A 14,583-nucleotide genomic window follows, 5' to 3' on the forward strand; every position below is an offset into this window, starting at 1 on the left:
TATCTTTCCCGCAGCATGTGCATTGTTCTTCTTCTTTACTGAATCTTGCTTTATAACTACGCGTTCTAAGGCAACCCGATCTCGCTTCAAACAGTAAAGCGCTTCCCCTTGAATTATCGTAAAATGCCTCCCTCCTTATTTCATTTTTGCCCTTTCGGTAGTTACTCAAAGCCGGTTTTTTCTCCATAGCTGCCATCCAGTAAATCCTCTCCGCCTCCCTGACTTTTCCCTTAACGCTCTTTGTTGACATATGGCTCACAATACCAGCTGTATATTTACTAGTGAGTCTTCTAGTTCTTTTTCTCCACTGTGTGTCCACGCTCTTCCTATACAAATAACGGAACACCTTCTCTGCCCATCTACTCTCCTTCATATTTCTTAGCCTTTCTTCGAACCTTATTTTGCTCTGCGCTTCCCTCGCCTCAAAACCTGCCCACCCCATATCGCCCTTTACAGCCTCGTTTGTCGTCTTCCCGTGAGCACCCAACGCGAGGCGTCCCACAGTCCTTTGATTTACATCCATTCCCGATTGCACCTCTGCCCTCATGCACACCACTGAGTTCCCAAAAGTAAGCCCTGGAACCATTACACCCTTCCACAGACCTCGAAGCACCTCATACCTATTGTATCCCCACAACGCTCTGTGCTTCATTATTGCCGCATTCCTCTTTCCTTTTGCTGCCGAGGCTTTTTCCTGTACCTCCATGTATCTATCACTCTCATTTACCCATACTCCAAGGTACTTGTATTCACTTACCCTCGGTATTTCTTGGCCTTGTATGGACACCGTCTGATCACAGGGATCATTGAATACCATCAAACCACACTTCGTTACACTGAATCCTAGTCCAAGAGCTTCACCTTCCCTTCCGCATATATTCGCCAGCTGCTGTATATCATCTCGACTGTCCGCAAATAAGACGATATCGTCCGCATAAAATAAACCTGGAAGCTTCTGCTCAATCATCATGCCGCCCTGTTTGTGTGACAGATTAAAACCAATGTTGCTCCCTTCTAGCGCTTTTTCCATACTCACCATGTACAGCATGAATAACAGTGGGGACAAAGGACATCCCTGTCTCAGACCCCTGCTAACCTCAACGTTCTCTTTGCTACGCATTCCTTCCCACTCTATGCAAACTGTATTTTCTCGGTATATCTCCCTCAAAAGCTGTATACAGTCGTCGCCCATGCCCATTCCTTTCAATATATCCCACAAAATTTCCTGATTAACGTTGTCGTATGCCCCAGTGATGTCTAGAAAAGCCACGTACAAGGGCCTATTCTCTATTTTAGATATTTCTATACACTGAGTGAGAACAAACAGGTTATCGTCTAACCGCCTGTCGACTCGAAATCCGTTCTGAAGTTCTCCCAAAATATCGTTATGTTCGGCCCATGTTTCTATTTTCATTTTTACTGCTTGCATCGCCAACCTGTATAGTACCGATGTAATGGTTAGTGGTCTATACGAGCGAATCTTGTCCTTTTCTCCCTTGCCTTTATAGATTAAGTTCATTCTACTTTGTCGCCAACTGTCCGGTATTTGTCCGTCCTTTAAGCTTTTTTCTACTGCTTTTAACAATGCTTCTTTAGTGTTATGTCCTAGTTCGTTAATGAGGCTAACGGGAATCCCATCTAAACCCGCGGCAGTGCGCTTTGGAATTTTTCCTTCGGCCTTTTTCCAGTTGAAATTATCTAGTACTAGCTCTTCCTCTGTTGCTTTCTCCGCCACACTTTTACTCACTGGGGAGATCCCCTGGACGCTCTTTTGAAACGAATCGGCTGTTACCTTTTGGATGTAACCTAGCGCTTCGTACCCTTCCAATTGATTTCCTCCTTCATCTAGAATATGTTGTTGCGTTGTGACAGACTTCCTACCTAGCGCCTTTATGTGGCTCCAAAAAATCCTAGGCGCGGCCTCCTTTTTTTCGTGTATCTCTGTCATCCAGCGTTCACTTTCACCTTTAATTTTTGCCTCTACCAATTTCTGTACAAGGGATTTTTTCTCCAAATATATTTCCCATATTTTTTTGACTTCGTCCTGCGGCCGCTTCTCCTTTTTTGCCTTTCTATGCTCCCGTGATGCTTCGCGTCGCTTCTCGATCGCCTCCCGGATTTCCTTGTTCCACCGCAACTTTTTGGCTTCCTTTTTCCTTTCCAGCAAACGGTTTTCTTCTCTTTCCCTATCTCCTTCGTCATTAGATGTAACAGCTCCCTATACTCCCAGTCCTTGCCTGGTATTTCGCCTACTTCTTTCTCGACTCTTGCGGCTATATTTATTATTTGTTTGTCATTTAAATACGAGCTGCCAGACTTTGATTTCATGCTCGTATTTTTAGTTTCGTATCCCATTTGTAATGTTATTCGTTTATGATCACTACCCAAGCTGTTAATGCCTTCCTCGTCTATCCTCATTTCTGTCAGTTTGTGGTAAATTCCTTCAGTCATGAGACAATAATCAATACTTGATTGCTTGTTTCCGACTTCCCATGTGATCTGGCCGTCACATTTAGGCCCTGTGTTAACTATCTCCAGACTATGTTGCTCGCAAAGATCTAGTAATAACTTCCCATTGGTGTCTGAATATCCGTCAAGGTCATGTATGTGGGCATTCATGTCCCCTAGAAGGATGATTTCGGCCCCATTACCAAATTCCTTAATATCCGCACTCATGCAATCCACTATCTCCTGATTCTTTTCTCTGCAGTTATTCCCCGTCCACAAGTAGGCTACCCCTAGCCACGTTTCCTTTCCACCTACTGTGCCCAGAACCCAGAGGTGCTCTGAACACGTCTGTTTCACTCTAACCCATTTGGCTCCGCGGTGAATTAGCATTCCTACACCCCCACCTTTCCTTTCCGATATGGTCCTGTTACACCCTTCCCAAACATAATTTTTAATATGTGGTGGCTCTTCCAAGTCTCTAAGGTGTGTTTCTGTAACCGCATACACGCCTATCTGTTCTTTGTTTAACTGCTCCTGGGGAAGTGTGCAGACCGCGCCGCCGGCTCTGAGGCCGCTCCGCGATGCATCGAAAAGAGAACTCTAGGGGGCGCTGACACCCGCTTACACGTCCACTCGCCGTGTAGTCGTCTGCTTGTCGCGCAGCTAATCGGCCGTTATTTAGCACCGTGTGTTTAAATTCCACCGTCTTCATTCTGCTACGTGCACATGTAATTGCATCTCCATTTGCCAGCTATGATTGTTGGGCCAGTGTGAATTAAGAATGTCGGGAAGCAATGTTTTTTTTTTTTTTTTGCCGTGACTTGTTGAAACAGATCGCTTTTGGATCTCGCGCTTTTATTTTTTAATCGCGGTTTCTATAACTTGTGGACACGGCAACAATTTCAGTCCAAATTTTAATCGCAGACGCTATCAAGCTTCTGGTTCATCCAAAGATCCATGGATTGTAGTGCCGAAATCGAAGGTGACGGTGCTTGCCGAGCACGCGGCGTTCGAGAATGAGTGATTAAAATGTGCTCTTGTTATAGCTGCACCTTCGTTTGCATGCTTTTTTTTTTTTGCTTGAAGTGTTTATTCGGTTGTTCTTCTTTTGTGCGCTAAACGCAAGCCTCTGCTGCAAAAATATTTTACTCCACAAATGAGAGGCAATGAAACATCGAATGAATTGCGAAATTGCAGTCTGAACTGTTTTTTTTTTTTTTCAATTTAGAACAAACCAGGGGCGTAGCCAGCGTGTGGCACTCCGGGCCCGTGAACCCCCTCACCATCCGAAATTTTTTGGAGCCCGTTCCAGCGTTGAGCGACGTCGCCGTTGGCGATGTAACCGATGGACATGAAAAAAAAAAAAAATAGATGAAAAGGAGAAAATAATACCGAGGCTGGAATGAGATTTGAACCCAGGCCCTCTGCGTGGCAGTCCAGTATACTACTACAGAGCCACGCTGGGTTTTGTTTTCTTTATTGGCCGTTTTGACTTATAACAAACACAAAAGAAAAATATATTCACAATAAAACAATCGGATGAAAAAAAAATCAGTCTTGAGAGCTAAACAGAGAAAAAGGAAAAGACGAAAGCCTGAAACGCGTTCACGAAAAAGACTCTATACAGGCATGGTGTAGAGCAAGGAGTCGCATTAGATAACAACCAGTGATCACACAATGCTAATTGCGCAACGAGTGTGTGGTATAATGCTTCCCACCCAACTCAATGTGCTCAGCCATAATTCTTCATCGTCCTCGGCCACATGCACCTTCAACAAAGGGTACAGAACACTTCACAGATGTGTAGCGGATACCTCGCTCATCCGCTGAAAGAAGAATAATGGCGTGGTGAGTGCCGTCTTTCTTCACAAAAATTATGATTTATGGCTTAGTTGATAGATTGCGGAAAGCCAAAACTTCAAACAGAAGTGGCCTTTCAAAACACGAAGCTGCGCTCAAAATTCGCATTAGGCAGTATCGATCATCAGTGAATTTTTCAGATTTGGGTGCACGTTAAAGAACCCCAGGTGGTCGAAATTTCCGGAGCCCTTCACTACGGCGTCTCTCATAATCATATGGTGGTTTTCGGACGTTAAACCCCACATATCAATCAGTGAATTTTTCGCCATAGCATACAGAGCACAAAATGACACTCGAACACATTGGCCAGCCCGGTCCACACTTCAGATAAAAAGGGTGCCCCCCCCCCCCCCCCCCCGATAACATTTCTGGCTACGCCCCTTGGAACAAACATATTACACACTGTAAAAAAAAGGACAAGAGCAAGCACACTAAAGGTCCAACAAGAGTCTCTGACATTCAAGTCGTTCTTCTAAGTTTCAAGTGCTTCCTTCTTTCGCTCGCTGAAGCTCGTTCTCTGTTGAGGGACTTAGTAAAAAAATGAAGCCTGGTCAGAAGAAAAAACTTGATCACGTTGTTTGTCAGCTCGTCTTGATGTGTGTGACACCCAACGCGGGGAACATTCTTCATGATCTGCAAAACTTCAGTCATGCTGTCTCGCTGAAGATTGTTCCAGCTGAACCACATCGTAAAAACATCTTCCAAAGCTTCAATAAATGCAAAGAACTCAACGGAAGGGTACAGAAGACCTCCTTGGTCGCAGAAATCCGTAAACGAAGAAAGACCTTCAACTGCGTCTTTAGCGGATGTTAAGAGCAGGTCAAAACATTCCCGACACTTCGTTGCCATCACCTTTTTCCGGGCCACATATCCGGCCAGGTAATACGTTAACCTGGCATCACTTGTCTGCTTTGGGTAGACATGATCGGAAAGTTCATATTGCTCAAAGACACTCGAAGCCTCATCAAGTTTTCCCTCATCAAGTAGGGTGTCCACATCGTTGGCGGCTGCGTCCACTCCGACAAGGGACGTGAGGGCACCTCCTGCACAGTTTCCTGTGTCCAGCGCTTTGCATAAGTTATAAAAACTTAAGCAGTTAACTGCTGTTAAGAACTGGGATGAGGTGGGGTGGTCATTACAGCCGGAGAACTGCCGAATAATGCCAAACAGCTTTTCGATGGGGTCTTGGCTCAGACGTGAGGTTAGCAAATACTTGTATCCGACACGTTCAGTGAGATATTCAAAAAGCTGTAGGGTCCCTTTTATCGTGACCCGAAGGCCTTCAGCAGTGCTGCGTGACAGAAAGCCTGCCTTTGTGGGCCCTGTGTTGGCTTCCCACCTATTAATGTAATCCAGGGCATTTTGCAGCACTTTTACTCCTTCGGAGTTTTTTCTCAGTGCTGCTGTAGGCACCCTTGAGGTCATTACAGAAATCAATTTCTGCATAAAGGTGATGAACTTTTCTATTTCCCTTACATAAGAACATGACTTAGAAATTTGCTCTCGGTACAAAAACAGACCACGCAGCACTTCGGCACTGAAGAGGTGAAAAGCATAGTTGACCTTCATCTTTTCGAAATTATTCGGATTCAGGTGAACATGTGTGATCTTGGGCATTGCCTTAAGTGTTGTTGCACACTTGTCCAATTGGTAGGCAGCTCTGATTGGTCGCACATCAACGTGACCTGCTGGAGTTTTGTAGCCCCCTTTTATGAAGCCATTTCTCACACATTTAACTAGATGGGGAAAGTCTGAAAGGAAGAACAGACGTCTACTATCGTCAGCAGGGTGCTGTACTGATGGCGTGACAGCTGCAGCCGTACCGGATATGCCAAACTGATGCCACATTGCACGGTTCCAGGATGCCCCGTCGCAAGTGACATAATCAACTCTAAGCCCTGCTTTTTCGGCCAAAACGACCGCTTCCAAAATAATCTTGGAGAGTAAATGGGCTTTTACATTTCCCCTCGATGCAAAAACACCTAAAACTTGATGCCAGGACCCGGACAAGGGTTGAAACATTACAATCATTCCATGGTCACACGGCACACTCTTGTCAAGTTCAGAAGTAAATGCACCAAGGTCCACAAAGCCATCAATTTTTCCAGTACCTGGTGCCACTCCAAAGTTTTCGGCAAGTTTCATCTCGTCTATTATCAGACCGCCGTGACGCTGAAACTCATCCATTCTTTCAGTTTTTTTTTGCAATTCCAGAGAGAACTGAGGAGTTGAAACCGAAGCTGCTCTCATACTTCTTCATGAAATTCTTGAGACAAGTGCGGCTGGGAATCATGAGAATCTTTTCTCGGCGTACGTGCTCGTACAGTCTTGGGCTCTTAATACGCATTATGACACATTCCAGAATCCACTCAGAACTGTAGCGCATGCCTTTAGGTGATTTTCGGCTTGCAGCGGCAAAACATTGAAGAATGGCAGCTTTTTGTTTAGGGGGAAGGCTGTCAATCTTTTTCAAAAGTACCTCTTCCTCAATCTTCTCATTTTCTGCTTTCATTTGCGAAATGATTTCGTCTAACGCTTTCACTTTATCCTTCAAGCGCCGCACAACTTGCATTTTCGTTTTCATCTTTCGAGAAACATTTGTTTTTGACTTGGTTTTTTTTCTCCGACACCTTTGGTTGGTGAGGATTCTCCGAAGATATTTGCAGGCTACACACCGCACAAGTGAGGTACCTGCGCACTTTTTGTTGTACAGGCTCCCATTCCATACTGTCAAGTTGGAGTTAGAGCTTGCGAACGGGAACTCTTCAAGAAATCCTGCCCCTGAACATACATGCATACCATCGACAGCCTTGAGAACGGAAGCTGGGCCGCCAGGCTCGTCCAGATCAAGTTTCACTCCGCGCACAAACACTTCATGCGCCACACTATCGTCGGTCACAGTAAACAACACAAGCTTCTCAGCGCACAGGAGACCCATGTCTGGCCCCGGTGAACACACACTGTACGCGACCTTCAATGGCACACCACCGAACACGTGCTTTCCCCAGCTGTCTGACGGCAGGGCAACGTCCTTGTGGTTGAAAGGAACTTGAGGCTCAGAAGGCACTGTCGTAGACTCATCTGGCTCCTCACCTAGCAGTGGCTGTAGCACCTCGCTGAGCCGTTGCCGCTTTTCTGGCAGATCAAGCGGTGGGCACAACCTCTCCTTGGGATTTCTTTTCCTGGGAACGGGCTTTGATAAGTAGGCAGGCACATTGGGAAATATCGTGGGTATGGCGCCAGGCAGAAGGACCGGGCGCGTTCTCTCAAGGCGTACAGTTTTCCCGTCAATAATATGTTCAAAGTGTCGTGATACAAACTGTTTGTCGAAATGAAGCTCGCAGACAGCTGCGTTGGACTCAAGCGGCTTATCTGCTCTTGGAATGTTGCGCTGCCACTGTTGAAATACGTCCGCTTCTTTGGGCACGCCGAACAACGAGACTTTTTCTTTGCACGACTTGTACCCGCTCTTGCAACCGGGTACAAAACAGTGACTCTGTCGTCGGCTCATCACTGCTTCTCAAGGCATCATTTAAATGAAGAAAACAACACGAAAGGCACGCACAACGCACGCAGTCCAGCATGCACACATGTGCTTCTCGTGGCGGCCTGACGTGGATGGATGGATGCTATGAGCGTCCCCTTTATAACGGGGTGGTGACAAGTATGCCACCAGGCTCGACAAAAAAAAAAAAAAAAAAAAAAACCTTTTTTCTTTTTTTTTTATGTTGGCCTAATGCCTCTACTTCGATAAATTCTATCTTAATGGAAAAAAGGTAAATTTTCAGCTTAAGTTCTCTGCCATTTACGGCACACTGTCCATATTTTATTTTTCCAATATTTATTTTTGTCCTTTCTCTCTAATTTTCTGCCACCAATACTCTAACCGTCTCTTACTTATTTCAATCGCGGGTGTGTTCAGCTTTCCATTGTTGTCCCTAAAACCCAAGGCTTCCTGTAGGCTCGTGCCCAAACGTACACCTGAGTGGATATCTCCACATTCAATCAGAACATGCTCCGCCGTTTCCTTATCTTTCCCGCAGCATGTGCATTGTTCTTCTTCTTTACTGAATCTTGCTTTATAACTACGCGTTCTAAGGCAGCCCGATCTCGCTTCAAACAGTAAAGCGCTTCCCCTTGAATTATCGTAAAATGCCTCCCTCCTTATTTCATTTTTGCCCTTTCGGTAGTTACTCAAAGCCGGTTTTTTCTCCATAGCTGCCATCCAGTAAATCCTCTCCGCCTCCCTGACTTTTCCCTTAACGCTCTTTGTTGACATATGACTCACAATACCAGCCGTATATTTACTAGTGAGTCTTCTAGTTCTTTTTCTCCACTGTGTGTCCACGCTCTTCCTATACAAATAACGGAACACCTTCTCTGCCCATCTACTCTCCTTCATATTTCTTAGCCTTTCTTCGAACCTTATTTTGCTCTGCGCTTCCCTCGCCTCAAAACCTGCCCACCCCATATCGCCCTTTACAGCCTCGTTTGTCGTCTTCCCGTGAGCACCCAACGCGAGGCGTCCCACAGTCCTTTGATTTACATCCATTCCCGATTGCACCTCTGCCCTCATGCACACCACTGAGTTCCCAAAAGTAAGCCCTGGAACCATTACACCCTTCCACAGACCTCGAAGCACCTCATACCTATTGTATCCCCACAACGCTCTGTGCTTCATTATTGCCGCATTCCTCTTTCCTTTTGCTGCCGAGGCTTTTTCCTGTACCTCCATGTATCTATCACTCTCATTTACCCATACTCCAAGGTACTTGTATTCACTTACCCTCGGTATTTCTTGGCCTTGTATGGACACCGTCTGATCACAGGGATCATTGAATACCATCAATCCACACTTCGTTACACTGAATCCTAGTCCAAGAGCTTCACCTTCCCTTCCGCATATATTCGCCAGCTGCTGTATATCATCTCGACTGTCCGCAAATAAGACGATATCGTCCGCATAAAATAAACCTGGAAGCTTCTGCTCAATCATCATGCCGCCCTGTTTGTGTGACAGATTAAAACCAATGTTGCTACCTTCTAGCGCTTTTTCCATACTCACCATGTACAGCATGAATAACAGCGGGGACAAAGGACATCCCTGTCTCAGACCCCTGCTAACCTCAACGTTCTCTTTGCTACGCATTCCTTCCCACTCTATGCAAACTGTATTTTCTCGGTATATCTCCCTCAAAAGCTGTATACAGTCGTCGCCCATGCCCATTCCTTTCAATATATCCCACAAAATTTCCTGATTAACGTTGTCGTATGCCCCAGTGATGTCTAGAAAAGCCACGTACAAGGGCCTATTCTCTATTTTAGATATTTCTATACACTGAGTGAGAACAAACAGGTTATCGTCTAACCGCCTGTCGACTCGAAATCCGTTCTGAAGTTCTCCCAAAATATCGTTATGTTCGGCCCATGTTTCTATTTTCATTTTTACTGCTTGCATCGCCAACCTGTATAGTACCGATGTAATGGTTAGTGGTCTATACGAGCGAATCTTGTCCTTTTCTCCCTTGCCTTTATAGATTAAGTTCATTCTACTTTGTCGCCAACTGTCCGGTATTTGTCCGTCCTTTAAGCTTTTTTCTACTGCTTTTAACAATGCTTCTTTAGTGTTATGTCCTAGTTCGTTAATGAGGCTAACGGGAATACCATCTAAACCCGCGGCAGTGCGCTTTGGAATTTTTCCTTCGGCCTTTTTCCAGTTGAAATTATCAAGTACTAGCTCTTCCTCTGTTGCTTTCTCCGCCACACTTTTACTCACCGGGGAGATCCCCTGGACGCTCTTTTGAAACGAATCGGCTGTTACCTTTTGGATGTAACCTAGCGCTTCGTACCCTTCCAATTGATTTCCTCCTTCATCTAGAATATGTTGTTGCGTTGTGACAGACTTCCTACCTAGCGCCTTTATGTGGCTCCTAAAAATCCTAGGCGCGGCCTCCTTTTTTTCGTGTATCTCTGTCATCCAGCGTTCACTTTCACCTTTAATTTTTGCCTCTACCAATTTCTGTACATGGGATTTTTTCTCTAAATATATTTGCCATATTTTTTTGACTTCGTCCTGCGGCCGCTTCTCCTTTTTTGCCTTTCTATGCTCCCGTGATGCTTCGCGTCGCTTCTCGATCGCCTCCCGGATTTCCTTGTTCCACCAACTTTTTGGCTTCCTTTTTCCTTTCCAGCAAACAGTTTTCTTCTCTTTCCCTATTTCCTTCGTCATTAGATGTAACAGCTCACTATACTCCCAGTCCTTGCCTGGTATTTCGCCTACTTCTTCCTCGACTCTTGCGGCTATATTTATTATTTGTTTGTCATTTAAATACGAGCTGCCAGGCTTTGATTCCATGCTCATATTTTCAGTTTCGTATCCCATTTGTAATGTTATTCGTTTATGATCACTACCCAAGCTGTTAATGCCTTCCTCGTCTATCCTCATTTCTGTCAGTTTGTGGTAAATTCCTTCAGTCATGAGACAATAATCAATACTTGATTGCTTGTTTCCGACTTCCCATGTGATCTGGCCGTCACATTTAGGCCCCGTGTTAACTATCTCCAGACTATGTTGCTCGCAAAGATCTAGTAATAACTTCCCATTGGTGTCTGAATATCCGTCAAGGTCATGTATGTGGGCATTCATGTCCCCTAGAAGGATGATTTCGGCCCCATTACCAAATTCCTTAATATCCGCACTCATGCAATCCACTATCTCCTGATTCTTTTCTCTGCAGTTATTCCCCGTCCACAAGTAGGCTACCCCTAGCCACGTTTCCTTTCCACCTACTGTGCCCAGAACCCAGAGGTGCTCTGAACACGTCTGTTTCACTCTAACCCATTTGGCTCCGCGGTGAATTAGCATTCCTACACCCCCACCTTTCCTTTCCGATATGGTCCTGTTACACCCTTCCCAAACATAATTTTTAATATGTGGTGGCTCTTCCAAGTCTCTAAGGTGTGTTTCTGTAACCGCATACACGCCTATCTGTTCTTTGTTTAACTGCTCCTCAATCTCTAACCATTTTGCCTTCTTTCTGCCACCCTGCATGTTTATGTAACTAATTGCAACACGCGCCTTTTTCCTTTTTCTTTTACCTTTTTTCTGGTTTTTCGCAATTCTACCTGTCAAAGCGTCCTCCTGGTTGTTTTCCCTGTTACGAGCTACCCAGGACTCCGAAGGGCCCGTGAGCCCCCCAAAAAAGCTACTGCGCGTCCTGCCAGTCGCCAGCCCACCTCGTGTCCAAGCCTCTTATCGAAATGAATCTTGTCTCTTTGGAATCCACCCCACCTGTGCACTTCCCTGTTTAAATCCACTACCTCGAAACCCTTCTCTCGACTAATTCGCCATATCTCTTTGTTTGCGTCGACAACCGCTCTTTGCAGGTTGACGTTGCGTACTGGTACTTCCGGTACTGTGCATACTACAATTTGCACCTGGGGGGACACGGTGCGCATGTCATCCACCCCTTTCGCCAAGGTCGTCGCTAGTCCTGACGATTCTTTTTTCAGGACGTCATTTAACCCTCCCGCTATTACAACGAGGTTACGATTGTTAGCTTTAGCTGCGAGTTGTTCACCCGCTTGACTCATTACTGTCCCCAGCGTTTGTCCTGGGAACGTCCCTATCGCAACTCTCTTGTCGCCTTTCACCCTTTCTTTGATTGCCGCTGCGCATCGGACTAAATTTGAGTCACCGGCGACGTGTAAGCGGGAGAGCGCGCCACCTAGCGGATACATCGCCAAGCTGCCTCAAGGGTTCCCATACGCGCCGCTTGGCGGTAATCACACTTCAAATATTCTAGGCACTGTAGCACCGCGTCGGCGGAGAGTTTGGCAACTGAACCTAGTCTAGTAACGTTGCCCGTTGTGTCATATTTCATACCTTCATATATATATATAAATATATATATTTATATATGCAGTTTCAAAACATATATAGAGGCACTAGCGTATACATGCTCATGGCTTCTCGATGGCAAAGTGCATAAAACATTGTGTCCATAATAAAATGAATAAATTTGGTCAAAATCAAATTCGAAACCGAAACTGTAAGGTACGTTGCCTATCACGTGACAGCCTTAAAAATGCGCAGTTGCGTTTCTTTTTGACGTGCTCGATGGACGCGCCACTTTCATTTTACTAACTCTTGTTTGGCCGCACCTTTCCTTCCTCCGTGTTGGGCAGCTTGGGCTAGCTAGTATGACAAGACGATAGTTATAGCGCGAGAACAGAGCGACGACGCAGAGACCGTGTCCTACTTGACTCTGCGTCGTCGTTCTGTTCTCGCGCTATAACTATCGTCTTGTTTGGCGTCGGTGAAGTGGGAACCTGGCATTGACGTTGCGGAGATTTGTGAAGGTGTCATTTGATGCGTCGATGCTGAGTGCAATGGCAAGTGTTCTCGGGTGCAGTCGTGATAGCCGCGCGGAACGTCGAACGCTCACAATGGGCGGCAAGGGAACGATTCACGTGTGCATCGACTGGCAAGTCCGAGTTTCGTAGGTGACGTACTGGATGCATGTTTTCTTTGTCATGATTCCAAACCGAGTGAGATACCTTTACTCATTCCTTGTAGTGAAAAATGGTGTGCGCGTCGGTGATTTTTTAGGTGCACTGTAGATCCCTTTACGGAAGTGGATAATCGCCCGGCAACCGGCAGTGTTTCGTCATTAGCCGGCTGCAGTCGCATGGCTAATGCCGGCTTCGTGTAGCAAAACGTGCTTTGCCGGCACGGGCATCTGTTGGAGTTTCTTTTTTGCGAGCGGCTATCAAGTGAAGAGTGCTAGCAGTTTACACCGGTGCAGCTATTTGCCGGTAGTTTGGTTTATTAACGGCATAACTAGTACACTGTAGCACAACCGCCACCTAAAGCGCATCGCCGTGACGACACAAGGCGATCTTACCGCTGTTTGCTTCCGTGAGCGGTCGGCTGCGGTTTCCGTGGGAACACTTATTTGCTAGTATAACTTGAGTTAATCACGCCATAGCCTGCTTTATAAACATCATGCAACTACTACGAACCAGTAGTAGTTTGACCGGCAGTTCGCTTTTGCGAGCGGCCGGCTGTCATAGGAACGCCGGCATTTTGCGCGGGGACAATTATAGTAGTCGCAGCATGTTTCCAGAGCAGGTTATCGCGTGATTAACTCAAACTATGTCGGCTAACAACTATCCCCGCGCAAAATGCCTCCGAATTCCTTGATTTTGGTCGGCCGGCCTCGCGCGAGAATGAACTGCCGGTCAAACCGCTACTGACGGGCAAATAGCTGTACCGGTTGGCACTTCACGCCCGTTCGCGTAAAGAAGTGCCGGCAAAGCGTGTTTTGTTGCACGAAGCCAGCATTAGCCTAGTGACTGCAGCCGGCCCATGAGTAAACACTGCCGGCCAAGTTCCGCTCGTGCTAATCTGCAGGATGAATATCCACTGCCTTCTTTTATCGAGCTCTGTGGGCGGATAATATCTTGAAAATGCGTTATGCTATTGAAATGTTGTATTGTGTATTGAACGAATTTTTACAGCGCCAACATACCAGCTCAACCTCGAAATGGTGCAATTTATTTGGATAATTACTGTAGTGTAAAAAATGAACCCAATCAAGATAATCGGCGAGACACCCTCGCAGTGTATGTGTCCGTGTGCTGCTATAGACGTCAGACTCTGCCCATGCGGCGCTGCAAAAAGTGCCGCGATCAGCGCCCCCATCGCCGCGCCAGCCATAAATGGGTTGTGCAAAGAGAGCCGTCCGCAAGCGAACGTGCATAAGCCCTCCTCTTTCGTTGTTCTTTAGGCTTGGTTTTCTGAAAACAGGGTGGCTAGGGTAACGTCCAGATGTAACTACAGCCACCACAATCTTTTTGTCCAGACGTAACTATAGCGAACGGTAGCACTACGTCCAGACATTACAACCACTGCTTGTGGTACGTCCACGGTCCCACGGGGATGTTTGCATCTGCTACGGTAACGTTCGGCACTGCCGGTCACCGAATTAAGCGTTCATAAGCTCAGATTGACCGGAATCACTCTTGTGTTGAAAGCTGCGTCGTTTATTCTGTTTAACTTCTTGCGTATCAGCATCTATTTTGAGACAGACCAGCTGACGAACTTTTGCAAGACATTGCCGGTACCACTTTGCTGTATCCGGTGCTGCCCTTTCGTTAGCTACCTTGAAGCGGTCAACAAGCGGAGCAATCATGATGAAACCCTGCCCACACAGCGGTTAGAGCTAAACAGCGGCTCTCCAACTCCAGACGCAAGTACGGTTTGCGTGTCCG

Source organism: Rhipicephalus microplus, chromosome 9 (assembly GCF_043290135.1).
Source record: "Rhipicephalus microplus isolate Deutch F79 chromosome 9, USDA_Rmic, whole genome shotgun sequence".
In the NCBI taxonomy this organism is placed as follows: Eukaryota; Metazoa; Arthropoda; class Arachnida; order Ixodida; family Ixodidae; genus Rhipicephalus; species Rhipicephalus microplus.